At 38.4% G+C, this 26885-nt stretch overlaps 1 protein-coding gene and 1 long non-coding RNA gene across 4 annotated transcripts in view; one reads left to right on the top strand and one right to left on the bottom strand.

Moving 5' to 3' along the window:
• The window catches only part of SCEL (sciellin), a 96804-nt gene extending 82006 nt beyond the window's left edge, over window positions 1-14798 (bottom strand). For both annotated transcript variants that reach the window (XM_080576178.1, XM_080576175.1), the window contains exon 1: window positions 14700-14798. The gene's annotated coding sequence lies outside the window, so the exon portion shown is untranslated. The remainder of the gene's footprint in view (window positions 1-14699) is intronic.
• A 135-nt stretch (window positions 14799-14933) lies between these two features.
• Window positions 14934-26013, top strand: LOC308187823. Of its 2 annotated transcripts, none has more exons than XR_013944945.1 (5): window positions 14934-15933; window positions 16862-16915; window positions 18125-18178; window positions 18560-18747; window positions 22222-26013. It is a non-coding gene; the product is annotated as an uncharacterized lncRNA (long non-coding RNA). The 2 variants fall into 2 exon arrangements; XR_013944946.1 differs by having other exon boundaries at window positions 18560-18683.
• Window positions 26014-26885: the final 872 nt, after the last annotated feature.

A 26885-nucleotide genomic window follows, 5' to 3' on the forward strand; every position in this document is an offset into this window, starting at 1 on the left:
AAAGAAAGAGGGAAGGAGGGAAGGAGGGAGGGAGGGAGGGAGGGGAGGGAGGGAAGGAAGGAAGGAAGGAAGGAAGGAAGGAAGGAAGGAAGGAAGGAAGGAAGGAAGGAAGGAAATGATATAAAGAAACAGAAAAGAGAAAGTAATGTTGGGAAGCCTTTTTTTTTTTTTAATTTCCTGTCAAATTCACTAAGTAAACAAAAGGTTTTAACCAGAGCTGCACAGAAATTCTACAAGACAGCTTTCACTATTGGCATACTCCTTGCTTCCTTTTGTTTTACCATTTTTCTGCTGTAGTAGAAATCTGTGCTCTGTCTCCTTCCCATCCCCTAAAACATTTCTGACATAACCATTAGGGCTATATTAATTCAGAATGACTCAGTCATGCTGTTCTGCCAGATCAAACCCAACTGTCCCAAACCAAGCACAAACTCCGTGGATTCAGATAAAACACTTCAAACATGTGCTTTGGAAAATAAACAATATACTTTATTTCCTATGATGAGACAAGAAGGGTCACATCTTAAAGACAGTCCTAAAATATTTATAGGAAAACAAAAATAATGATGGTTATTAGTCAAACTCTTTCCCCTGTAAAGCATTATCTAAGGATGACAGTTTAAATATGATCATAAATTTATGTGAGAAATAACATCTATTGATACATCCACTTTGTTAAGTTATAATTTGTGTAAGAGAAATGACCTCATCCAATGACCATACAATCTCACTCAGAAAAGAACAGAATGAACGTACACCAATTTTAAAAGGGGAGAAGGACAGAAAGAAAAAAATAAAGGAGAATTTAAAAATAAACCTTTTTAATATGCTTTTATCATCCTTTCTTTTAAATCTTGGAGATATTTATGCTTAAACGCAAGTCAGTCACTGCTCATCATACCATTCTTGCACTACATTTGTACCAGCACAATGCCATTAGTCATTCCCAGAACCATAGCCATTAGAGATTGAAGTGACCTTTCAACGTCATCATGGCCTCCCCTGATTCCTACGATCCATGGCAACAGACTAACGCCAAACACATAATTATGACTTCACTGCAAAATGTAGCAAAGGAGAAGCTGATTTCCAGTTTTAAGCTAAATCTCAGAAGGCAGAGGCCTAGCCTTCTGTCACCCAAATTAAAGTTATTTGCATTTCTTCTGCAAGTTTCTCAGCAGTCATTGTGTTTGTAACCACACACCTTGATTTGGTACCTACATGGATTGTTAAGCTGAGGAAAGAAAACAAAAATGGCCAAGCCATGGAGAAACCAGCATCTGAGCCAGGAACCTTCCAAATCAAGGACAACTTTTTTTGTAAAGCTGTGTGGACATGGTTTATCTGCTTTTCTCACCCCCACCAAAGCGTGAGGGCCCCTGGCTTCCATGGCAGGAGGTATAGATGGCCCCACGCTCATTTGATATAACACAGACTCCAGCATAAACAAGTTCCCAGCTCTATCCCTCTCACCCTCCAAAGGAACTACTCTGCTCCGGATCAGACTGAACTAACTTGTCTGCAGCACTGGGAGCTGGAACCTGGGATAAACACAGAGAATAACCAATGTCACGGTGTAAATGCCCTTTTGGAGATAAACAATTAGTTTCTATCTGGCTGGGTGTATCTAGGTATGTGTATATCTGAAATACATTACTGTGTAAAGATATTTTGGCTCAATTTAGGCTGAAAGCTATGTAACATTATCAGTGTAGCACTATGCCTATGGTAAGTAGCTCTTCCTCAGAGGTATGAATAGTTTGGGCCATTGCCATGCTAATACAGATCTATTGCTTCTAGAACCTGAGATAATACGTATACAGGGCTATTTACTCAACTATACCTGCTTAGTTTTTAATTTACCTTTATTCAAAATAATTTCCTATCAAAATAAAGGAGATAAACTGAATTAGATATTTTCTCTTCAAAAGGACTAAAGAGGACTGTGTAAGGACTTATTTAAGAAGTTGTCCCAGAGCTTTTTAAAATGCAGCATTAGAAAACAGAGCATCTGTGGTATTATATTTCAGGGATGATGCAAGATTTTTCGACCTTTAAATTACAGCTTGTGCAAGCAGTACTCTGTTACTTAACTCTACCAGATTTGCAGATGTGTCCATCTCCAAGGTAATGGGCATTGCATTTCTGTCATTCAAAAGGCTGAGATTCAAAATAAATCAAATAATGAATTAATCCTCTCCTCTCATTCTCTAAAAGCCTCTAAATACTACTTGGAGGAATTCTAGCAGATATAATAATAGATTTTTATAAAGAGACTCTGAAGAGTTTACAAGAAAAAAAAAGGCAAGAGTTGTTAATCTCTGTTTTAGAAACAAAAGAGAAAAGGGGGATTTGTTTGATCAAGTTACACATACAAACACTGCCAGAGGTTAGTATAAACTTGGTCCAAGGTCTGGGCCTTACTAACTATATTATATACCACTCTCTCTTCCCACCTGAAAAAAAAATCCAATATGAGAGTACAGACGGACAGACAGACGAAAGAAAAGAAGGGAAGGAGGAAGGAAGGGAGAAAAAAAATCAGTTCTGGAAAGTTAGACTTGATAATATTTCATGACAAGGTTTGTAGGTATTTTCCTTTGACTGTTGAACACAGGGCTTATAGAAAGCTGCATATTTTTATAACTGATAATATCTGCAGTGATGCAAGCTAACATAGCAGTTCTGTCTCAGGAATAATGGCAGAGTTCATTGAAAGGACATGATGATGATGTTACGTGTGTGCAACCACAGGGAAACACTGACTGGCATTTTCCCTTTTGACCTGACATGACAATGTTACATTTCAATTCAGCCTAAAAACAACACAATAAAATAATCTGTAGCAAATAAAACTAAAAATTGCCTCAGTGAAAAAGGACCATACTTGGAGCTAACAGCATCTCTGAAAGTCTGTTTATTCTGTTGCCTCAAATCTGGTAGGCCCATAATGAATTAAAGGAGCTACAGTTAAAAGAAGTGTTTGGAGTGAACTAGAAATGCTTTGTTTTCTTTTTTCACACTAGGACTCGGCTGACTTACATACCTAATCACAAGATGCAAGAATGTGACTCTGCCCTTCTTACTGTGTGACAAAAAAAAAAAAAAAAAAAAGAAAGGAATTAAAAATAAAGGCCATGATAAAATTAGAAAGAAAAATCTTGGAAGCTTGGTATTATGCAAGTTATTCCTTAATACAATAAAGTGATATTTCTACACTTCAGCTTCATGATTTGGTGCTTGTGGCTCTAAGTTTACAGGAAAAAAAAATCACAAAGGAGAGTCAAATTTGCATGGGGCTGAGAAACTGCTACCTCAGCTCTCCTAAGGACCTCTTTGTACTGGATTGGAAATATTGGACTGCTAACCTGTTATTTCTGTAATTAAGGAAATAGTACCTGTTTTTCCAGGTTCTAAAAAGTGTTAGATGAAACAAATCTTCCAATCATGAACTTATCAGAAATACAATTGTCCCTGTTGAATAAAAATTTTCAGACTCACTCTCCTACAGCTCCTCCATAATATTCTGACCCTTGAGAAACTTTTGCTTTACCAGAGAGGGCAGAAAATGAAACTGCTGTCTGTGAAAAAGGAGCACCACTGTTCCTCTACAGCAAAACCAAGAATTCTCTCTGTTTCCCAAAGACAGGACAGGGTTACTCCAGAAGAGTTTTGCAAGGGGTGCCCTCCTCACTTGTACTACCACTAGCTAAGCTGGGTAGGGAGAGATGACCACTTGGAGGTACCCCCACCATGTCCAGAGGAGACTGTGGATCCAGAAGGAGATCCAAGGACGTCCTTAAAAACAAATCCACCTGGTTATGCCTATATTGGTAGATTGGCACACAGACTGTGACACTGCTACTTTGCTATCTCTACTGATAAACTGCTAAAAAAGACTCTGGTATGTTTCTGGCCCTGACCAGCAAACAAGTTCCCAAACAAACCCTCAGCAAAGATATAGAGTAAGAAAAGGCCAGGGACCATTTCCCAATAGGCAGCTTGAATGTAGCAAGCTTGCTTATGAGACTTCAATAGTACAAACCACATCGGTCCATGCCAGCTGGCCAGAAGACCCTGGGACTACAGGATTTATGAGTACAGGGGTAGCCCTTGTGTTTCACATGTGGATGAGAGAAAAGCTGTTAACATTCAGTGCTAGGAATGGCATGAAATCAGTAAGATTCCTAACATTAATAACGTCTGTGGAGGGACCAGGAGACTTCAAGAGGTGAAAAAAAACAGCTTATATCCTGTGGGTGGATAAGGGTTGATGTTAATTTAAGTAGAGATGGAAGCAGGTGGAGTGAATGGATGTGCTTGCTCTTCTGAGGAGACAAGGGAAACTGGGTCCTCAGAAAATTTTGTGTATTTAAAATACATGGATTCTTTTACTTAACAGTGTTTGCAGGTGTGCTCAAGATTTTCACGATTCAAGATTTTTTTGTGCTACTTTGTATTTTGGTTCACTATTTTCCATTACTTTGGGAGATGTGTGTATTACAGCAAGCTAAGAGAGGCTTCCCAAGTCATGAGCTTTTGTTGGAAATTTAAAATGCAGAGTAAACTCCCCCAGATTGGCCAACTTTTTAGACAAACTGTTGTTAGGTACTGAGGGCTAATCAAGCAGAATGGAAGGAGCAAATACACTATATCACTTAGACTACTATATCACTTAGATAAAAACAAGAAGCCAAAATGATTTAATTTTAAAAGGTGCAAATTAGTCCTAAACATATATATATGTGTATAAATAGTATTAGTTCCTATTTTCTTTACTCAGAAGGGAATATTGAGTCTATTTCTTGTAAAACTGAAGACCACTTTTTAAAACCTTTAAAATGGATTTACAGTCTGTAGACAAAGTTAACCAGCAAATTCAGTGGCAAAAGTACACCCTTTTAAATTATTTGAATTTGCTGGAAAGGCTCACCATGACTGAAGCTCCAGTAAGAAGTCAAATGAAATCCCCAACAGTCAGGTTGGTAAATTGTAATAATTGCTTTTTTTTTTTCCTCCAAGGAAGGAGTGGTAATTTTATATCATTACACCTTTTGAGATTATCCAATTGGCCAGGTTACAAACCTGCTTCCATTCCCTTCAAAATTACTTTGAAACAAATAAGGATTATTTCAATGGCACTTGTAAATTAAGAAAAACATATTTAGACTCATTAGTTTTAAATTCCTTCCCTCTAGCATTCTTACCACAACTAAGTCAAAAGAGGATATTAGACTCTGACCCTTCTTTAGGAATTCATTAAAATAGATTAAACGCTATATTTTGACTGTTTCTCTCATTCTCTCAGAAGATAAATTTAGTTTTGTTACACGATGAATCACTAAAGCATATTAGCAACTATTTCAGCTAGGTGTTAATTCAAATCCCAGAACATAAAAAAAAAAATTTGCATGTTGTTGAGCCAAAACTGATGTGGATATTTTCCTTTTAAGGGGAGTGAACTAAAATGAATGTTGATTTCATCCTACATTTACTTTCACTGAAGCTTCTTCATTTCCTGCACCAACCTGTTCTGCAATGGCATTTGTACTAACAAATAACACGCTAGATTCTAATGAAAGATAAGAGATCTTAAACCTTTTCTTACTGCAACACGAAATTGCTTCAGCCGTTACCTCCGTGTTGATTAAAATGCCACACCCGTATAACAACTCATGACGACAATTTGGAGTGCAGAGTACAGATCTATTTGGGGAATGTAAGTGCCCTTAAGCAGTTTCTGTTCCAACAGGAGTCACAAAAAATGGTCGATCTGACAGAGGTATCTTGAAAGTGGGTTTTAATACGGACATAGGAACGAAAAATCTATGTCCTGATTCACTGGTGCCACCTGACGCAGCACCTGCTGCCTTTGTGGCAGCATTGCCTTTGAGCTTGGCTCTGCAGGGATGCCTTCCCACTGCATCCCAGAGCAGAGCTCATCCTGACAAGTCTGAACCAACTAATGATTTCATGACATGGGAAGCCAAGGTGTGGAATGATAGCAGACTACGCAGTAGTCCAAGTACCACAGATATGCCTGAGACATGTATGTGAAGCGAAAGATGAACAGATAGGCAGCCTTTGAAAGCAATTAGTTTTCTCTCTTCCAAAAATGGACTGAGGTGGAAGCAGTATTCTGACAGTGTGCCCCTCAATATCCAACACTTGAGGCTTGACTGCCCTTTATCCAGACTCACCAGCCACTTTCTTGTTTGTTTTAACTTCCTTTATGGGTTGACCTTCCATTCATATCCCAAGTGTCCCCTGACACCCTTTCCCTGCCTCACCTGCCCATAGATCCCAGTCCAGTACTTTCTCTGAGAATGAGACCAACTGCAATAAAATAAGGTTACATAAGAGTAGCAATTTAACTTTAACTGTTCTCTAGGTACGGTGTTAAGGGCAGATGTGAAGACAGTTGCATGAAGCTGAGGCAGGGTAGGTTCAGGTTGGATATCAGGAAAAGGTTCCAACACCTAGACGGTGGTTGGGCACTGGAACAGGCCACTGGCTCCCATAGAGTCATAGAATGGCCTGGGTTGAAAAGGACCTTAAAGATCATCTAGTTTCAAACCCCCTGCTCTGGGCAGGGTTGCCAACCACTAGAGCAGGCTGCCCAGAGCTGCATCCAGCCTGGCCTTGAATGCCTCCAGGGATGGGGCATCCACAACCTCCCTGGGCAACCTGTTCCAGTGCCTCACCACCCTCTGAGTGAAGCATTTCACCATTTAGAAAGACTATGTACATAATATTAAATCCAGCAATATACCCAAAATTCAGGATGTTGCTGTCCTCGTGTCTGGGTTCCTAAGACCTGGATTCACCTTACCTCTCTGGCCATTTAACTAACGTGCCTAGAGATTTTTTGTAGTCTGTTAAGAGACTCAGCTCCAGGGAGTGTGTCAGAGCTGAATTACTTTCTGGAGATGCCCCTGGGAACCCACTAGGGTTCCCAGACTTGGGTGCATGCCCAACCCAGCACTAAGACATGCAAGACACCCAAGTGAGACACCATTGTCTGTCTTGATTTCCAGGTGAATGAGGTACAGGTGCAGAAGACAGAAGGGAACCACCATGTTCTCTAGCAGCTCTCCCCTATCTGGGCAATCAGGGCGGGGTGCAGGACTGCAGGGCACACTAACTTATCTCCCACTACTGACTATGTAGGCTGCAGACAGCACTTAGTTCCTAATTTAGGCACTCTGAAAAGGCCAAAAGGGATTGGGATGAACAGGCGCCTTAGCTTTTATCAGATCTAGTCCTCTACTAGATTGTATCACCCAATTCTGTATCACTGCAGAATTTTCTCTATTTTCCTACCTCATACATGAACAAACACTTCAAGGTATCTGAAGGATTGTGTTTTGTTCTTTTGTGTATTTAAAATATAATAGTTGACATGCATACATAGGTGTGAGTCAGGGAGCCATTCCTCTGCATACAGGCTACAATGCATTTTTTTTTAAATGTATTACTTTTTAAAATCATTATATTATTGAGTTTAAGGACAAAGAATGAACAAATAAAAAAATATTCACTGAGTTACATGTGGCATTAAAATGTGAATGGCTGCGAGCAAGTTTACAGAGAGTGTTGCTACCTTAACTCACTTTTCATTGTTCTTTAAATTCTTGTGGGTGGGAAGAGGACTTTCTTTGAAAACAGTTTCTCACTATCTTTATTTTTTTTTCTGTTGTATCAATTATCTTGATGTTCTTAATATACTACCAGATTTGAAATGAAGATAAATGAATATTCCAAAAGTTATTGCTTTACTAACAGAGAGCTATATTTTGGGCAAAGTTTTGGAAAAAAATAGAGAGGTCATTTGCAAGGTTTCATCTTACAAAAATTAATTGTAATAATTTGTTCAAAGATGAGATCTCTGACCATTCAGACAACTAAAGCCTATATATTTCATGACATTCCTGAAGAGCAATTCACTTCTAATGTTCAAAATGATGAAGAAGCCTAAATAAATTGTCAAATATTCCACAATGGAGCTACTGAGAATTTCAGAATTGTAATCAGAGGTATTAATGAGACTGTTGAAATACATGGTAATGTGAATGAGGCCACAGTGCCATGAGAGGCCTTGTACTGACTTGTTTGTTTGTTGTGCTGTTTGTTTAAATTTCATAGCAGTATTGTTAAGACTTCTGATTCGGCAGAGAAAAAGAATAATAAAGCTGACTTTGCAGAAAGAAGCAAGGCACAAAAAGAGTCATAGACCACTTGCTGCGCCAAATCAGGTAATGTGTTTGGCCTGATGTTGCTCAGCATTTAAGCTACATTTCCTAACGTAGTACAGTCTTTCTTACAACACTAGCTCAATGAAGTACCCTTAGGAAGATAATATAAAACCTTTAACACTTCAGTTGTATACGCAGAGGAAGACAAAACATGGTGGCAAGGGCATGAAAGAACACTTGAACCATCTTGAAGGATGGCTTTGCTTCATCCTCTGCTCTCTGCTCCCTCCTAGCTTTCCTCCAACTGAGGCACGGTGAAAGTGCAGTGCCCTGACAAACCTTTTGGTAAGCAGTTGGCAAACTTGTCCCAGCCACAACGCATGCTGACACTGCAAAATGTTCTCACCACTCACTTTGATTTCTTTTTTCCTTATCTAATTTAATCCCATCCTGGAAATTCTGCCTCTTAGAGCAATAGACATAATGCCACTGGATAATAAGAGACGGAATATTAATAGGTATTTATTTTTATACTGATATTAAATAGATGTTATGGGGCTGAATCTTATTAAATGATTTCTCTACAAGTCTGGTGTTTACATATTTATATTCCATAGGCACGTGGAAAAACATTGTAAATATGTATGCTCCTTTGGACCAGGAGACATGAAAATTAGCAGAAAGAGGGTTTCCAGTATTGCAATGAAGACTGTGACCTCTCGGTTTCCTAGAATAAATGTGCCCATTTTCACCTTGAAGGCTTGCCAGATGCTAGGATTGAGTTAAAGCACCTGGAAGCACAAGTTCTGGGTACATCTGAGCTGCCAGTTGGGGCTGCCTCTATTGCCCACATGCACCTGCTGATCATTCATGGGTTAGGACAGCTTGGTTTCCACGCAGCTAAAACATGCAACTGATTCCCTGATAAAAACCTCTCAGGGCCTGCTCCAATAAGCGTTGAGAGTGAGTCAAGACAACTCTCACTACCTCCACCCAGCCCAGCCTTTGAACACCATCCTACCAGGGGGTGAGCTGCCATAATACACAGCTCCTGAGGCAAACACACCCTTGGCATCACACACAAATACACCAGCATTAGAGATGCCTGTGAGTAAGTGACTGCAAGGGATTGCTGCTGTACTAGCAATATCCAAATGCTACATGCTACAGATAGGGCTGGGCTTCTCAACAGGGAGTGTGGCAAGCTGTAGGACACAATTCACTCATTAAAGGATGGGAAATACATCCCTGCAGCAGATGGTGGCACCAGCACAGACACAGTCATCCTATCCCCACTGGAGACAGGTTGTGCACAAGCCAGTCCTGGAGAACTAGTATCAGCTGGTCATGTACTGAACATCTTTACACGTTTCTTCCTTACTGTTTTTGTTTTGGTTTGTTCGTTTAATCACTGAGCTGGCTTGTGCTGAATGGCTGAATGCTGTAGATCAGGTTTGCTTAACCACCAGCATTGCTCCAGGGCTTCACACTGTGTACAGATTCCTGCACTGCACAGTCTTTGTGTTTGGTGACTCCTCCCTAATTCATTGTCCACTTTCACCCCAATGCCTGTTTCTATTTTCTGTGCTTTTTGTGGTTTAGTTCAAATGCTTTATTACCTGTATTTTCCAGGATCCCAAATAGCTTTGTTATTTTTTTCTGTTCTGCTAAATTTATCTTGGTATTTTTCATGTCAGCTCTGATGTTTGCAATACTGTATCTCATAAGAATACAAACAGATCTTTCAAGGATTTTTTTTTTTTTTTAGATCTTTAGCAGCTATTATCAGATGATAACACTTAATTCCACAGAAAACTAGTAGACATCTCCTGAATTCAGTATTTGTTCTCAAACCGGTACTTTCTGTAGCTTTATGAGATGTTTTTCAACCTATGTGACAGAAGGTGTAGCCAATTTCATTTGGACTAAAAAAAGCTGGCCAAGCTTTAAGCAGGAGGTTGGACTAGAGACATCCTGAGGTCCTTCCCACCTGAATTGTACTGTAGTTCTGTGGCTGCAAAGGTCTCCTACAGACTGTCATTAAATATCACATAGTATCACCCTCATCGATCATCTTATTAAAATTGTTCAGGTTTACCATTTACCTGGTTAGCACAAAGACTAAATTTCATCACCTGTAGTAGTAATAGCTGACAGCAAGATCTGTAGCTCTGGCTTGTTTCATGTACTCTTTGCTATTGTGTAGACATTAGAGCACATTCATACTCTCATTCTTTGCCTTCTGTCTCCTAGCAACTCCATCTGCTGCCTTATTTTGTATGTTGGAAGTACAAGTCAGATTTTTATTATTTTTTTAGTTAGGAAAAAGCTGCTCCTTCCCTGCTTCCAGCCTAGTTTAACACATTGCTTTATATTTAAGATTCTGGAAACCCTTTTCAGCAAGTGAAGTTCATTTCATCCTGTACTCTGTCACAACCAGACCCTCTTTTCCACAGATCTAGGCTAGTCCTTTATCCATGGGTTCTTGGCCACACAGGAATTTTAGTGACTATTAATATTGGCAGTTCTCTCCAAGACTTGTTAATCCATCTTCTGTTTGGGGGAATGTTTCTGGTGTTTTTAACCCCTATTGTTTGGCCTTTCATGAGCTATAATTAGACATTCTCTGGCATCCATAATTCACACAAATCTCTATTACTCATTCCCTGACACATGACATATTTCCTTGCCAATGTTTGTGGAGCATGCTGTGAACTGAGTGGCACTGAGAAGTACGTAATAAAAAATGCTTATCCTGTATATTCCTGTCAGTTACACACCCATTAAATTTAACTCATCCAGCTCAGCTGTGATATTTGTATCCCTGACTACAAGTGATTAACTGCCACAGCAGCATAATCTCTTATCCATCCAACAGATAAAACGTCACAGTATTGGGTGATGGGTACAAAAAGGAAGGAAAAATGAGTCTGCTCTTAGAAGATGTGAGAGTGTCACAAGAGAGCACCAAAATATTATGAAACGGTTCGCCTTTCTTAAAACATTTTGCTATTTATATATGGAGGGTGAGTTTTATCTGCAAAGTAACAGATTAAAACCGAAGATTTCTTTGTAGCCCACAGAAACATTATGACAACTTTCAAGTATTTGCAATTGAGGTTCAACATGGCTAAGTGCCAGGCCCTGCACTTTGGCCACAACAACCCCATGAAGTACTACAGGCTTGGGGAAGAGGGGCTGGAAGGCTGTGCAGAGGAAAAGGATCTGGGGGTGCTGATAGATGCTCGCCTGAACATGAGCCAGCAGTGTGCCCAGGTGGCCAAGAAGGCCAAAGGCATCCTGGCTTGTATCAGGAATAGTGTAGCCAGCAGGACCAGGGAGGTGATCGTCCCCCTGTACTCTGCTCTGGTGAGGCCACACCTCGAGTACTGTGTTCAGTTTTGGGCCCCTCACTACAAGAAGGACATTGAGGCCCAGGAACATGTCCAGAGAAAGACTACAAAGCTGGTGAAGGGTCTGGGACACAAGTCCTGTGAGGAGTGGCTGAGGGAACTGTGGTTGTTTAGTCTGGAGAAGAGGAGGCTCAGGGGAGACCTTATTGCTCTCCACAGCTACCTGAAAGTTTCAAGAAAACCCATGTATTAACGGTGTCCCTAAGGTGATATAAGTGTCATACAGACTGCTACTGCAGGTAGCAGGTAACTGCTATCTGAAGGCAGCTCAGATGGCACATATTTTGGCAGGCACAGCACAAAATCATCTCTTCTCAGGTTTCACTGTTCTGAGCAGACCAAGGACAAGGACAAGGACAAGACAAGGACAAGGACAAAGACCAAAGACAAGGACAAGGGGAAAAAGACCCCTGTCCTGCACCTTTCCTTGCCCTGCCTAAGCCAGTGTCACTCTTGGTAAATTGATCCATAACATGTTTTTAATGTTTTCTCTCTCTGCCATTAGAAAGTTTATCTCAATATCTAACTTAACTTTTCTTGTTTAAACCTACTATCTCTTATCTTAAGCACATACCTCAGAGAATAGCTAGATTTCCACCACTTTAGAAGCTGCTTTTTACTATCTGAGCATGTTTTCTTTACAATCTTCTCTCTCTTGACACAGTTCAGTCAATCCTTCCTTATAGGCTATGTTTCCTAACCCTCTGAGTGATCTTGGTCAGGAATTAGTTTTGAATTATAAGAGGTCTTAAGACAAAAGAGAAAAAAAAAAAGAGTTTTCCAGGGTTTTGATTTTTAAAACATTCCTAAGCAATTGCTAATGGCCAATGCCTAATAGCATCTATGATCCTTGGCATAAAGATGTGATGAAGTCAACTATAAAAACCCACCTCCTTCCAAAATTCCCATATGGAGACGAGCTAGAAAATAGCCCCTCTGCCTCAGTGCCTTCTTGGGGTCTGCTGAGGCTGTCATGAACAAAGACAATAATCCCCTAATTTACCAGTGCAAAATGATGACAATGGGTTAATCCCCTAAGTGCTTCACCCATGTCACTGTAACAACCAGCAAACAAGCATGGAATACTCTAGCTGTTTGTATTTACTCCTTTCGCAGTTGCCACTGGCAACAGGAAAATTACTGTGTAAAAATCATAATAAAATATATATTGATTTTAATCAGCGAAGAATATATTGTTTTGAAAATAAACAACCCTAGCAGTAGAAAGATGTAATGAAATATATGAGCTTTTTAAAATTTCTTTTCTAATTTGCACAGCTGCAGTCTTCTATCATAGTGAACTAAAAGAACAGTAAATAATAGGCAGCTGACACTTAAATCATTATATATCTTCTAGTTTTCAGCTCAGCATCTGCTGCATCATTTCTCAGACTTCAAAGTATCTGGGAAGAAAGACCAAGGAAAAGAAAAATGCACCTTTTCAACTGAAAGCATGTATTTTTGAATGACAAAGGACTATAGGCCATATTCCATTGCTATTGCACAATAGAAGGACACTATGAAACTGTCTTTTTAATTTAAAGAAAAAGCTACCTCTACAATAGCAATTTGGAGGCGGGGGGAGATTAACAGTTACAGGAAAAAAGAAGCTTGACTGAAACCCCAGTGAAAATTAAAGTATCCATTTTTCCAAAAGAAATAATGTTCTGGTGCAGACAAGCTGTTTCAGAGTGTGATAACACCCTCAGGTACCAGTTCAGGGAAGCAGTTGTCTTTCCTGTGCTACGCTGATTTTTGGTGCAAGAGGAGAGTTCTGATTTCAAGAATTTCCTCCTTAAAATGAAAGCGCCTGATTTTTCTCATGCACGTATGCCAATCAGGGGAAAAAGACCATGGGGTAATAAAGCAAAGAGAAGATAAGACACAACGGCCTGAATATTTCTTTATTTATCATCCCTTTCATTAAAAGAAACTACCCAGCTTGTAGAGAAATTGACATTCCATGCATATCTGAATAAACCCATTATATTTTTCTAGATTTTCTCTATACTTGGCAGAGCTTCTATAAAGGACCATACAAGATGACTTTGTCCCCCATCATCATAAAAATCAATAAATTTTAGTTTAGAATCAGATCAAAATACTGCGGTTCAAAACAACCAGAACTGTAAAGTCTTATCTAAAGCCTCCCCTTTGTTGGAGAAAGTTACACAATTTTTGAAGGACTTTCAAAGCCTCGGTACCATATTTTAAAAGGCTGGAAAACTAAAATCCTACTGAAGCTGCACTTCTAACCACTAGACCCTCTCTGTCCATGCTGCCTAAGTGTTAGCTACTCCCTGCCTCTATTTTGGACATATTTAGCCAAGACCATTTTGCCCTTTCTACACAAGTGCCCCTTGGCTAACCATGGGCATTCTGTCAAGCCCTAACTGGTGCGATGTGTCCAGAAGTGCCAGTTTTCATTGAGTTTTAGGGAAAACTGATGAAGTTACCTTGAAAAGGAATAGGGATGCTTTTGCTTCCTCCAAACTGCCCTTTGACAAAGGAGAAGGGTACCATTGGCAGTTCTTCTAGCCAGACACAGAGAGGCTAGGTCACAGATGGAGCAAGTGCCTCTCTCCAGTCAAAACTGGTCACAGGAACTGATTTCTACAAATTAAAATCATGTCTCAAAAGCCATGCTTGTTTGCTAAAATATAGTTGGAGGGTGATTCAGCTGCATTAGGTGATTTCAGCTGCATTCTCCACATCCCACAAAACCATTTCCATTCTTTATACAGTATGAAGGCTATCTTGGAAAGAGGAAATACACTCAAGCCTTCGTATTGAATATTTTTTGCCTTGAATAAAACAACTGGAATGTGACAAGGACAGGCAGATAGCACAAGAATGAAGCCTGATCTCCAGTGTTACTCATTACTCTGGATCCTAGTTTAATGCAAATACATCTTGTAACCCAGGATTAAATTACTGTTTTTTTTTTTAAAAAAAATGCCTTTTCCCCCATATTTCTTACTGACTAGCTGTTTACTTTTCTTGCTTGTTTTACAATCCCCATTCACAAGCCCTGATTCTACACACACATACATGCACACACAAACACACACACATGCACAGACATAAATACCTCCGCAGGTGTGCATGGTACCCTTATCCCATGGTGCTATGGAGGGCTTTTGCTAGGCAGCAATATCTTTGCAAGGCACTTACTGTAACAGCACATTTTTCTGTGAATTTAGCCCTGGTCTAGGAAGCTAGTTAGGTGCTTTGCAAAATACTAGTCATGTTGCTTGGTTACAGCACACAATATTTAAGAGCTTGGACAAAATAGACCTAAGCAACCCTTTGCAAGAAATTGCCTAAAAAAGAAAATCAAGTTCAAGCTAACACTAAACCACATTTCTAGATTGATACACACTAAATCCCACAGAAGATAGTATTTTTGCCATTAATTTCAATAAAACAAGGTTTTCGTGTTACATGTCATGTTGACAATTTACTCAGTGGGAATGAAAGTTAATTTCTGAAAACTGTTAATTTGCAAATTGACTTGAAAACTGTGAAGCAAAAAGTCCATTCCAAAAATGTTTGAGGATTTTTTTCTCCCAGTGTGGCAGGACTTACCACTCCTTTTCTTGTGATCTGTCTTCCACAGTTAAAAAAGATGTTTGGAAATCGGAATTCACTCTTACAGTGCTAAATAAATGCCAATGATAAGGAATGTAAAATCTTCCATTTTGACAGCTTAATTTTATATAGTTAATTTACTACATTTTCTTTATGAAATATCAGTATACTACACAAATAACAGGGGTGTTCAAAACCATACAAATATTGATAAAAAACTTCTGTCTGTTGCTATGATACTGTACTCATTTTATATTCCCATTTTGGTTATAATAATATTTGCTCTGCTGTTTTCTACAAAAAAGGAAAGACAAAAAATGGGTAGTTTCATTTCCTCTCCTGTTTAAGAAGCGCTTAAACAGATTCATTACACTTTTCACCTTGCCTTTTGTTAGAATTACAGAGCTGGGGCATCATTTTAGAAATGAGCACTGGGTGTATTGGTTTATTGTTTTTAACCTAGTTATGAAAACACTGAAAAAAGAACAAAAAACATTTACGTATAGGCTCATAAAATGAGGTATACATGTCCTACAGGGAAACAGCACAAAAATGGTTAATGATGGTCCTAATTTCTTTTTCCACCTGTGCCCAAGCTGACAATAAAAAGCAGCTGGTAGGGGAGCCAGGTGTGAGACTTGAGTTGGAGGTATTTTGGTCTTGCAGATTAAGAAAAAAAAAAAATAGTACAGGGAGAACTACTGAGGAGGGAAGATAAATAAGGGACAGATAAGGTTTATATTTGTTTGTTTGTTTTTGTCTGTTTTTAGTCAATTCATCTGGAGCTCTTGCCCTATGGTTTGAATTAAGTTCTGAGGCTGGCTCTATATATTATCCTGCAGCTATTTTAAGGCAAGGTGGATTGATTCACCTGTTTCTGGAGAGTAGGTGATGGAGCTGCTTTAGCCTGAGAAGTAGTGTCTCTGACTACACAATTCTTTGTCCCTCTTGGGGAGGGGATGTGTTGGGGACTTTACAAATATATGGTACAGTTCTGGCTTTTGTATGTTTCACTCCTTTCTTCCCCTGCAATGGAAGAACCTTGCCTTTATTGTCCTCTTCAATGACTTCAGGAAACTCTAGAGGGTGAAAAGTAATAAGCAAAAGGTCTGTGCAGATCACTACAGGAATGAGAAAGAAGGAAGTCTGAGAGGGTGTGGTGGTCTTGGAGAGGAATGAGGGAGTCCTCATGTCTTTTTGCAGCATCTCAAAACCCTTTTTTCTCTGAACATATTGGTCCTATCTGTAGTTTCATTAGAGCCCTACAGACCTTTCCCCACCCTCTCTTACCCACGTGGGATCCCACTAGCTTCCTAGAAACCGGCTTGTCCACAAAACCTGTCTGCACTGCCAAAAAACTTGGACTTACTTCTGGTCCCTAGCCAGAAGGGAAGCAGTGGCTTTGGAGATAAGGGAGCTATGGGCTAACAAGTATCACAGTGGAGAAGTCAAGGCTGACCGTACAATTGCCCAAATTATATGATGGGGATATGCAACTCCATATTTCTTGTTGGATGGGCATTAGTCCTCCTGAATCATATTGATAGGAGGCATTGTAGGTATCTGTGATAAGCCCATATAGAGGTGACACTATGGATGTTGCTGGTGCTCTTTGGTAAATACAAAATTGAGATTTTTTTTTTTTTTTTTTAACAATGGGAGCACCAGGCAGTATGCAGGAGGACACTTAAACTACATGGGAAATAATCCTGGGCGGTGAGTACTTCAGTAGTAGCAGCGGGTTCACCTGTCAAATGGTCATACTTCCAGAACAAAGCTGCTGTCTAAAATGGAGAAATTTATGGTGTAACTATTCTGGCATAACAGTATTAGCAATGGGTTGTTACACTGGTCTAATTAAATAAATACTACTATAAATGCACTAGTGAATTTTCCTGCACAAACAAGTCTTGCAGAGGAAAGTGCAATATCTTTTATTGTTCCTCGATGAAAGACTGAAATGTGAAAAGAACAGCGTGTATCTGTCTTTTGAAAAGGAAAACTGCAGTTCTGAGTGTCCCTTTTCCTCTCGGCAGACACAAAAGACTTGAAGGCAAGCTTGTTGTATGACTTCTCTAGTGCTCTCTTCCCCTCATTTTAATTAACGCACAGCACAAAGGAGGAACTAAATCCTGCTTGTTTTACTCAAGCAAGTGATCCCATTGACTTGAATTGAGCTACCTGCAGGAATAGAAGGATTAAGACCTCAGCGTAGCAAATTAATTTCATTCTCTGTTTCAAATGCAAAATAGTTGTCTCTCGATTGCCAGTGCGATTTTTCTGTTGGTTGTTTAGCATGATGAGGTCCTGATTGTGTTTCCTGGGCTCCACTCTAACACAAACATACCCATCCTTGACAGAATAATTGGGATGGAAATGGAACAATAGGTGTTCTAACAATTATATTTGTATATATATCAAAAAGGACAGAAAAACTTTTTCATAGGGAATTTGTTGCATTAATTAGTTGAATCCCTGAACTTCTAGTTTCCACTGTGGTTTTATAGCTGTTTTCCCTTTTCTGTAGATAAGCTTTTGCTCACCTCTCTCTCGCACTGCGTTGCTGAGGGAGAGATACTAATACTTGATACGCATTATTTTACAACTGATGTGACTATCTTGTGAAACCACTTTATAGCTGCTCTCATTAGAATGTCTCCACTGAGTTCAATAAATCACTCACTGTTAACTCAGCTGTAACTGAGAACATATTTTGATCTGAAATGTCATTTTAATCTGTAACCCATTATTTTAACATACCTAATACTTATTTCAGGCAGGGACAGTATTCACATTTTATTATTGCTTTTATCTAAATGATTTGAAATATTCAGTACAAGGGATTGTTGCTATGTATATCAGAAGTCTCATAGTGTCTTGAAACTCTCCCAAACTAATTGTATGATGTATATGTTTCTTTCATAGCAAGGCTGAATCTTTCTAGAACTTCTTGATCATTTATTTGGTCTGCTACTAAAGGTAAGTTTTACCTTTCTACTGGAAAAGCACACTATAACAATTCTCACTAGGCCCATGATATAATGTCTTTAATTTTGTAAAAACGTGATTATAAATTGATGTTACATATTACAGAAAATTACTGAGAAAGGAAAGCAATGATGTTACAATGATGTATCATACTACAGGGTTGGGTTCCAAACAGAAGCATTAAAAGGGGGGAAAAAAAAAAAAGGTGAAACAAAGAAAAAATGTAATTTAGCAGAGCACAAAAAAAGTGTTGAAACTGTTTCTCTTTTTTTTTTTTAATACATTTATATAATCTGGCCTTCGTCACTTAGACTGTCTCAAAACCATATTTTTTAATGACATACTCTATTTTATGCATTTCTTGGTTTACAGCTAGAATCACTGTATGAGTGTCTTCCATCTATATTAAAACGTTCAGCCTTGAGAACTCAGAGATGATTTGAAAAATGGAGCTCATTAGAAGCAGCATATTTTGTGTAACCTTCAGAAACTGCAGGTACTTTACTCAGTGTTTGGACGTCAGGCTTACAGCTGTGTTTGCCTATGCTGATCCTCAAAAAGTCAGTATGATCCCTGGGGATGTGCCATCTATACCTCCAGGATTGTGACTGAAGAGTAAGAACTCAAAAGAGTTGGTATGCTTGTCTGAATCAATACTTCAGGTCTTCTTTCTTGAAGCTTTAATGTTTTTTGGTTTTGTTTTGGTTTTAATGCATTGCCAGTGAAACCCTCTTGGCTTCATTGTTGTGTTGCCCTGATTTGGCAGTAAGACTCCTTTGATGGAGATGAGCCAGTGCTCCCCTTACAAGATAGGAATCTAGGATGCCAAATCCTCATCAAGTTTAAAAAATTGGAAGGAACCAACAAATTAGCTGGCAGTTCTGTCTTTGTAGCAAGGAACATCCTGGAAATATTATGGGTCAATTGCAAAGTCAAAAATAGGATCTGGCTTAAAAACATTAGAAGCTCCTGTAAGGAGACATAACAAATATGATGAAATCTGGAGTCAAGTTGTGTATTTAACATATCAACTTTTTAGATGCATTCGACACAGTAATACAATAGATAAATAAATACTAAAGTACAGATTAAACACTTTTGCTCTTCAAAGAACTGCTTGAATTGCGGACAGACAGTGGTTAACCACAGTTGTTACAGGGTCATGGTGCAGACAGAGACTTGCAAGCGGGGTAATACAAGTAAGCAGAAAATATAGTATTGTCCTGTTGATATTTCACCAGGAATACCACGTCTCAAGTTATTTGCTAAAATGATAGCATAATTCCCCATAATTTTGGAAGATACCCAAGCAAATCTTTACTGCATTGCAACTAGCATTTTACAAATAAAATGCTCTGTAAATTAAATATTAATTTAAATGTGCTGGTTCTTTAATAATAGGATTGTTAGAGATCTGGCATGGCTCAGGGGATTAAAAAGGGTGTTAGACTTAAATGATTCTCAACATAAGCTCAGGCAATTGTCCTTACAAATCTATTGCCAACCTGCACTGCATATAAAAGTAAATAAACTTTTGTCCACTGGTTGTTAGGCAATCAATGTAAAGTGCATCTGACAGAGTTGTGGAGGACTCGCTGGCCATGTTCTCAAACACTTATGAGTATCCTGAGCTGAGAAACTACATATTTGTGAATAATAGGTCAAGCTTCCTCTACTCACAAGTGCCCTTTCAGTAGAGAATAGAGCAGGAATAGGATTAATTACTGGGGTCCTTCACGGATGCTTCATTTAGCTCACAGCTCACCACCTCTGACAGCAGTGTGACTGCACCTGTCTTTAACACAGGCTGTGCTGCCTTTTAATACAACATATGTGTGTGTTTTTAGAAAGAGATACAGTTTTGTTGCTTTAACTGCTTGTCAAAACAGGAGAAAATTTTATATATGCAAAAAGCAATATTGTTTCTTCAGAATGATGCTTAACTTTAATTTCATAGAAAATCAGTAGTACAAAATAAAAAAATAAATCAGAGGTTGTCTTGGGACTAATCCAGAGAAAAAAGTTAGATGCCTAAAAGTTAAGTGAACAAAATGTCTCTTGAGAATGACCTGCATTGTCACTGTAAAAGGAGATGTCTCAGGGTGGAATTCAAAACAGATGGCATGCTAAGCAGGAAAATGTCTAGACTTAACCAAAAGACATCTAAAATCCCATCATTCTCTAGAGCTCAGGGCCTTTTGATGTGCATAACGTTCTCTTCAAAATACAGGTTAAATCCTTTCTTTCAAAAAACTCTGTAGGATTGCAAATGACTTTTTAAAAGCTAGCAGATTAAGTCACTACCCAAGAAGTTTTGTTCCATACTTATCTAACTGCTAAAAGTAAAATCATGTCAGTCTTAGAGCACAGAAGTCAGATTTTGCATCTCCAGTGATTCTTCTGATCATTATATGTTAAAACAATCTTTTTTCCTGCTATTTTCTGCCTCCCCAGTGCTTTGAATGGCTTCCAGGTTTGACCTGGAGCAGAATACAGCCTTCTGTTCAGACACTGCCTTGCAATCCAAGATTTGAACTCTCTCTGATATGTCATTGAATCCAGGCCAGCGGGATGGGGTATCCCTTCCTAGTTGTTGCAGAAAGAATCCCACCTTCTTCTAGGTGTGTTCTAGAGAAGACATTTTCAAGTATGCTTTCCAAGGATCCCGATTCATTACATGCTTTGGGACTGCTGTAAAAGCTCCTTTGGGATGTGCATTCCTTGAAGGACTCAGCAGCAGAGAGGAATGCCTGCTGTCTGGCTCCCAGTCAATCTTTGGTGGAGGGAAGAGTCTGAGCTGCTCAGAAAGGGCACTGCTGCCTGTCCTCACTTCAAGCAGTTCATTGAAGTGTAAAAGTGAGTTTTTAATCTCAGCCCTGGAAGAAATTGAGGGGTTTAATCTTAAATTCCACTGGTACACACAATACATTGCAAGAAGCTACCACAGATCATGCACAAATAAATTTCAACTATAGTGAGTGGTATTCTTTCAGGCTGGTACAAAAAACTTTCTCAAAAATACAAGAGAACATTTGAATATTACAAGTGATGAATGTGAGAGAGAAAGCAAGAAAAGTTTGGAGAGGTAGAGAGATGGACACCAGAAATATAGAGAGTCTTGTGTTGGTGGATGCTCAATGGACAAGAGGCCTCTCCTCAGTAAGGTCCAGTAAGGTAATAAATTCTGCTTCATGTAATGCATGCTGAATCTAAAGAAAACCGTTTCTAATCATGTGGTTTGAGGAAAGTCTAAGGAATAAGGAAAAATGTGTAGCCATTTAGATACATGTGATGGTAGGCTTGTATTTCTAAATGATATTGGAAGATTTTCCTCAAAAATGATTTATGGTGAAGGTGTGTGGTACATATCTATCACCCAAATAACTAAAAGAGATTCAATTGTAGCTATTTCAGAACAAATCATCTTGAACATGATGAGATACAGTAAAATTTGTTACAAATGAAAGGAAGAAAAAGGCAAGCATGTAAATGTGCTCATAATATAAGATTTATTCTTCATAGAGCTACCTCATAATTCTGCTTCCCTAGTAGTTGGCTAAATTCATTTTGGTAATAAGATATACACATCACATTCTTCTACTACTTTATATTTGTTCAGTTCATACTAAGACAAATATTCAGTACTGATTCTATTCATTTTGCATTCGATTAATTCGTGTTTTCTCATATCAGAGTACAAATACAGAGGAAATTAGAGTTTGAGATAAGACTATCAATGTCAGATGGGTTAAAGAGCTCGTATTTAAAATGTTTTCTTGCTTTGAATGGCTCCATTACAACTTTCAACATATGAGATGATGGAGTTTTTGTCTCTAGACAGACTGCAGAGATGGTTAGAATTTGAAAATGGGATGGTAATCAGTGTGATTTTTTTAAACATAAAATCAATTCTGTTGCTATCAATTCTCTCTTTTCTGTGTCTCAAAGGCAATTAGGTAAGTGATGGTATATGTTTTAACTTATTGATATTTTAAAGGTGAAGTTGACTGACTATCCCTCTTTTTTAATTGCAGCAAGAATATGCATATGCAGCTTTTCCAGTTTTTAGAACAGGGTTTTAAACACAAGCTTCCTTTCAGAGGAAGTGAAGCTGATGTTTAACACCCAAACGTGGGCATCTAGTGCCATTTCAGATGCTCTATGATGTATGCCACATCCACGTCGGGTTGGCATATATGACGCAAATCCTGAGAGGCTACTTCATTTTGAGATGCCTGCTGGAAGACAGCTTGGATGCATACTCTCATTTTTATACTTTAAAAAATGCAGCCCTACCATGATTACAGACTTCTTAATCTGAGAACAAAATAAAGAGCATTGAAAATGGTCATTTGTTTTATGGCCAAAGGGGCATCAAACATGACTCAGAGGAGAGGTGCTAGATAGGAATAGTTAGCTGTAGGCATCCTCCTGGTTGACGTGGGTGATAGCCGTCCTCACCACTACAACCACAGCGACCACTATGGCACGTTTTGCATTCATGTGTTTTCTGGGAAGGCACCCACTGGGGCAGGACTGAGGGAAGAAAAGCAGGCAGTACCAGGGCTGTACTCAGCACAGTGCTGTCACGTGCATGCTCAAGTTTCCAGAAATCCCATACAGCAATTTCTCTATTATGCAAGTAGAAGAGCCAATGTTATGTGTCTGGTCATTTTTCCTTCCTCGTATTCACAGTAGTAACTGGTCAGTATCATGACAGTCAACATTTACCAGGTGTGGCAATAAATAAATAAATAAATAAAATAAAAATTGGACCTTATTTATTATTAGTGGAGTTAGTAATTATTTCTGGAATATTTGCAATTGATAACAGATTTCTGTTTCTTAGGACACAAAATAAGGTTATCAGTCACAGTATTTATATACCACTTTTCTGGAATAATATCTTAGGACTTCAATATCATTAGCATTTACAACAATTAACTTTTATAACGATATATGTGACAGGTCAATATGAATTTGTATTGACAGCATGAGTAACAACCAGGGAGAATGTCTGAAGCTTTCATTCAAAAATAAATTGCTCTGTCTTTTCCCAGAATCTTAATGTCAATAACTACCAAAACGTTTTTGTATGGATTATTATTTATAATACTTTGTATGGGTAATCTCTGTGCTTTTGTGCTCATTTTTCCTTGAAACAGGACACTGATACCTAATGTTGACACCTGCTGTGATTCGCTGGATTATTCTGCTAAGAAAAGTATAATGCTAAATAATTTACAGTATTTTAAAAAATATATGGTATATTTAGCAAACGATAAGCAAAAAGCTTCTTGTGATACTCCCTAGGAAATTTTCATTTAAAGTTGTTAAAATACAGACAATAAAGAGACCATCTCATTTAACTTCACTGATTTGCAAACAGACTTTAGGCACTGTGTTACATCCTACACATTAATTTGGTCTTCTAAAATATTCATGGAGCTAAATTAAGTATTTGAAGTCATTTCCATTTTGAGTCTTAATATGAATATTAAAATCCCAAGGCAACTCAGAACTTGCATATTTAAAACATCTTTTAAATTTACTTATAACTTCTTAAAAGTATGATAATCTGTTGGGTTAGATCTTGGAACTTAAAATGTAAGTTGTTTAATAATATGACCTATATTTTAACAGAAAAAAATCTGGATATATGGTTGGTCAGTTTATAGATTAATCCTATGAATCTTTTGCTTTCCCTGTTATAATCGCAAAGAAATTCTGCATCTGTCTTACCTATTATATGCACCTGGCTTGTTGTTATTGTTGTTTTTTTCCCCAAAGAAAATATTGTATTTTACAGAAGATTTTTTAATTAAATTCCCAGCTGAAAATAAGGAGGAATCAGTACATGGGCTTCATCAAGGTCCACTGACAACAGGAAAGACAGGTCAAGCGACATGGACCAGCTATCTATTTGGTCTCTGCACAAAGTGCACAACAGACCTCTTTTGTAAGACTGTTTACTTTAACTTCTAAACAATCCAAACAATCTCACGGCCCAAGTAGATTTTTAGGTCTGTAAAAACTATATACATATCCGTTTAAGTTCAAAACTATTTTTTTTTCAATCTTGGCATGAAAATATCTTAATTTGGGCATTCAGCTGCCTCTAACATTTGCTGTAGGACAGCGGATGTAAGCTTTGAAAAAAGATACTAAAAATTATATGAAAATTATTTATGTGTACCTTACCCATACTCCAGCATGATTTAAGGTGATTTTGTTGCATGCCAGTAAAATCCCAGCACTGGGAAGTAGTGTGCAGCATTTGTTGTGTTGGTAATGCTGGAAGACCTCGTAACAAACCTGCAGGGCAAATTCTGACAAACTAGATGAGATCAAGGTGACAACCCATTTCCCTGTATGATGAGTTTCTAGACTTCTACACCTTTCGGAAAGACGGTTGAGAACAAGATGTGGCAATTATCTATTTATTAATCTCAGCAAATTATGCATATCCATGACTTACAAAATTCATTTCAGACTTTTGTGGTTTATACCATAGCACTAAAACTATTTGTTGTGAGTCTAGAAGGTTAAAGTAAATTTCAGCCTAGTGGAATACAGTATAGTTGTATATAAGATATACTTTTTACAAAAAAGCTTAGGACAAATAAAAAAAGATATCTTCTATGAGCAAATGCATGCTCTTGTGTACATTACACTCCTGAGTCCAAAAGCACAATACAGCATCAGATTTGGCTCCCTTAGCCCTAAACATCTTCCAATGCTATTCCAGCAGGTTTTGAACCCTATGCCAACGTTTAGGACTCACCATGCCTACCTTAACATCATTCTATTAAAACATCATGCTGCTGGGCTTTGTCACAGCCTTCCCAGTGTCTCAGTGTCTCACTTTCAGTCAGAGCTGGATGCACTTGGAAGGAAGGATGTGGTCAGAGTCCAGCCTTGTAAACACAACATGTCAATGAAGGCCAAGAAGACATAAGGCAATGGAAGTACAACCAGTCCTGCTTCACTTCTCCTTTCTCTACTACATTTGCAATGCAGTCAGCCTCTGCTCCTCTCTCACCTGAGCTCCTCTCCCTAAGCAGCAGAGGGTTAATTGAGTCTTCCCTGCAGCCAAGGCTCTGAAAAATGGGGAGTCTGCTTTTTGCTTAACACTACAATCTTGTCTCTGCAAGCAGAAATCCTGCTGCTGTAGGAACAGACAGATTTGAAGAACAACCTGATTACAAATAATATCTTCTCAGCCCAAGTCTGAAGTTCTTTTCTTCTTCCAGCAAACAAAAATGACTATATATTTTGACCTTTCAGAAGTTAAGTATCCCAGGATGGATTAAGAAAGAAATTTATTTAACTTTTTTACCCAAAGATCTCATTCCCTGCATTCTTATAGTTTTTGAAATTAGTAGGAGTCTTTGAAACATTTTAAAACTGTTTTGTAATAAATCTGAGAGTGAAAAAGAGTGAAATAATTTTTATCATTTTCATATTATATTATGCCCATTATATTTCATTACATTTTTTTAAAACTCGCACACTTGTTCTCAGCAGCATCTAAGATGTTTAACAGGGTAGCCTCTAGTAGCAAAGTTGAATAAAGCACAGAGATACCATACGCTTATTTATTTATCTTCTAAGCTCAAATGGACTAGCAATGAAGTAATTGCTGACAAATTATGTCAGTATGGGGGGATGTGGGCATGCTAAGTCTTCAGCATATTATGAGGTCTCAAATAACAGTGAGTAATGTGCTTGCAAATGATACTTCCCACTCTCGGTGGGCCAAGGAATTTTGCAGCAAGAGTGCCTTCCCAGAGAAAACCATTGATGTTGCAATTTTTATTCGTTTGTTTTCAGGATGCTTTCAGGAATCTCTGAGGAAATCATTAACAGACTGCAGAAATCAGCTGTCACTTTAAATGAAACTTCTTGCTCTTTTTCTCCTCTGTAGGGACCTATACAGTGATTTCCATTAAACAAGATCAGCTTTTAGCTGTTCTTTTTATGAAATTCTAACTAAAAATACAGAAACAGAAATACATATGAATATAAGTTACTGTTTGTTTCCTTTCCCTTTCATCATTTGATCAGGGGATACCATTGAAGCAAGTCTTATTTCAGTAACACGTTTCAGCTTCTCTATTGAAACTTAGTGTCAGATTTGCAGAGATTTGAAGCATAAAATGTAAATAGGCACCATTTTATGTATGTGATTTCCGCCTTTTTCTGCATTACTAGTCTGTTTCCTAGAGGAAGCTACAAGCTACCCTGCTGCTAAGTCATTAATGAAGTTCTGCTATGTAATTATTCAGAGGAAGTAGCTATGGGAGTGATGTCTTGCAAAGGTATACACTGCAACTTGCTCTGTTCCTAAACTTTGGTGTTGGTGTGAAATGTGTAATTCAAGTGCAAGTAATTATCCAGAAAGATAATTTTGATGCAGTGTCAGAGGTTAGATGGCTATGGTGGGATACAGGTCTGCTCAAATTTTCTAGATGGGTGTCGTGAGTCTTATCCTAATCGGGTAGATGTGGGTTTGAACTCCCAGAGAGACCCCTCAAGTTTCCTACATCAGCACTACGATTTCTCACCCCAGTTGGCTACCTAAGAATTGCCTCCCACATGTTCTGCTTCTAACTGCTGACACACTGGTTATTCCAGGAGAAGTATTTGTGTTATTACTTAACTGCTGATGTTCCTAGCACAGCAGGAATGTGATCTG

The sequence above is a fragment of the Anser brachyrhynchus genome (assembly GCF_964034855.1).
Source record: "Anser brachyrhynchus genome assembly, chromosome: 1".
Taxonomy (NCBI): Eukaryota; Metazoa; Chordata; class Aves; order Anseriformes; family Anatidae; genus Anser; species Anser brachyrhynchus.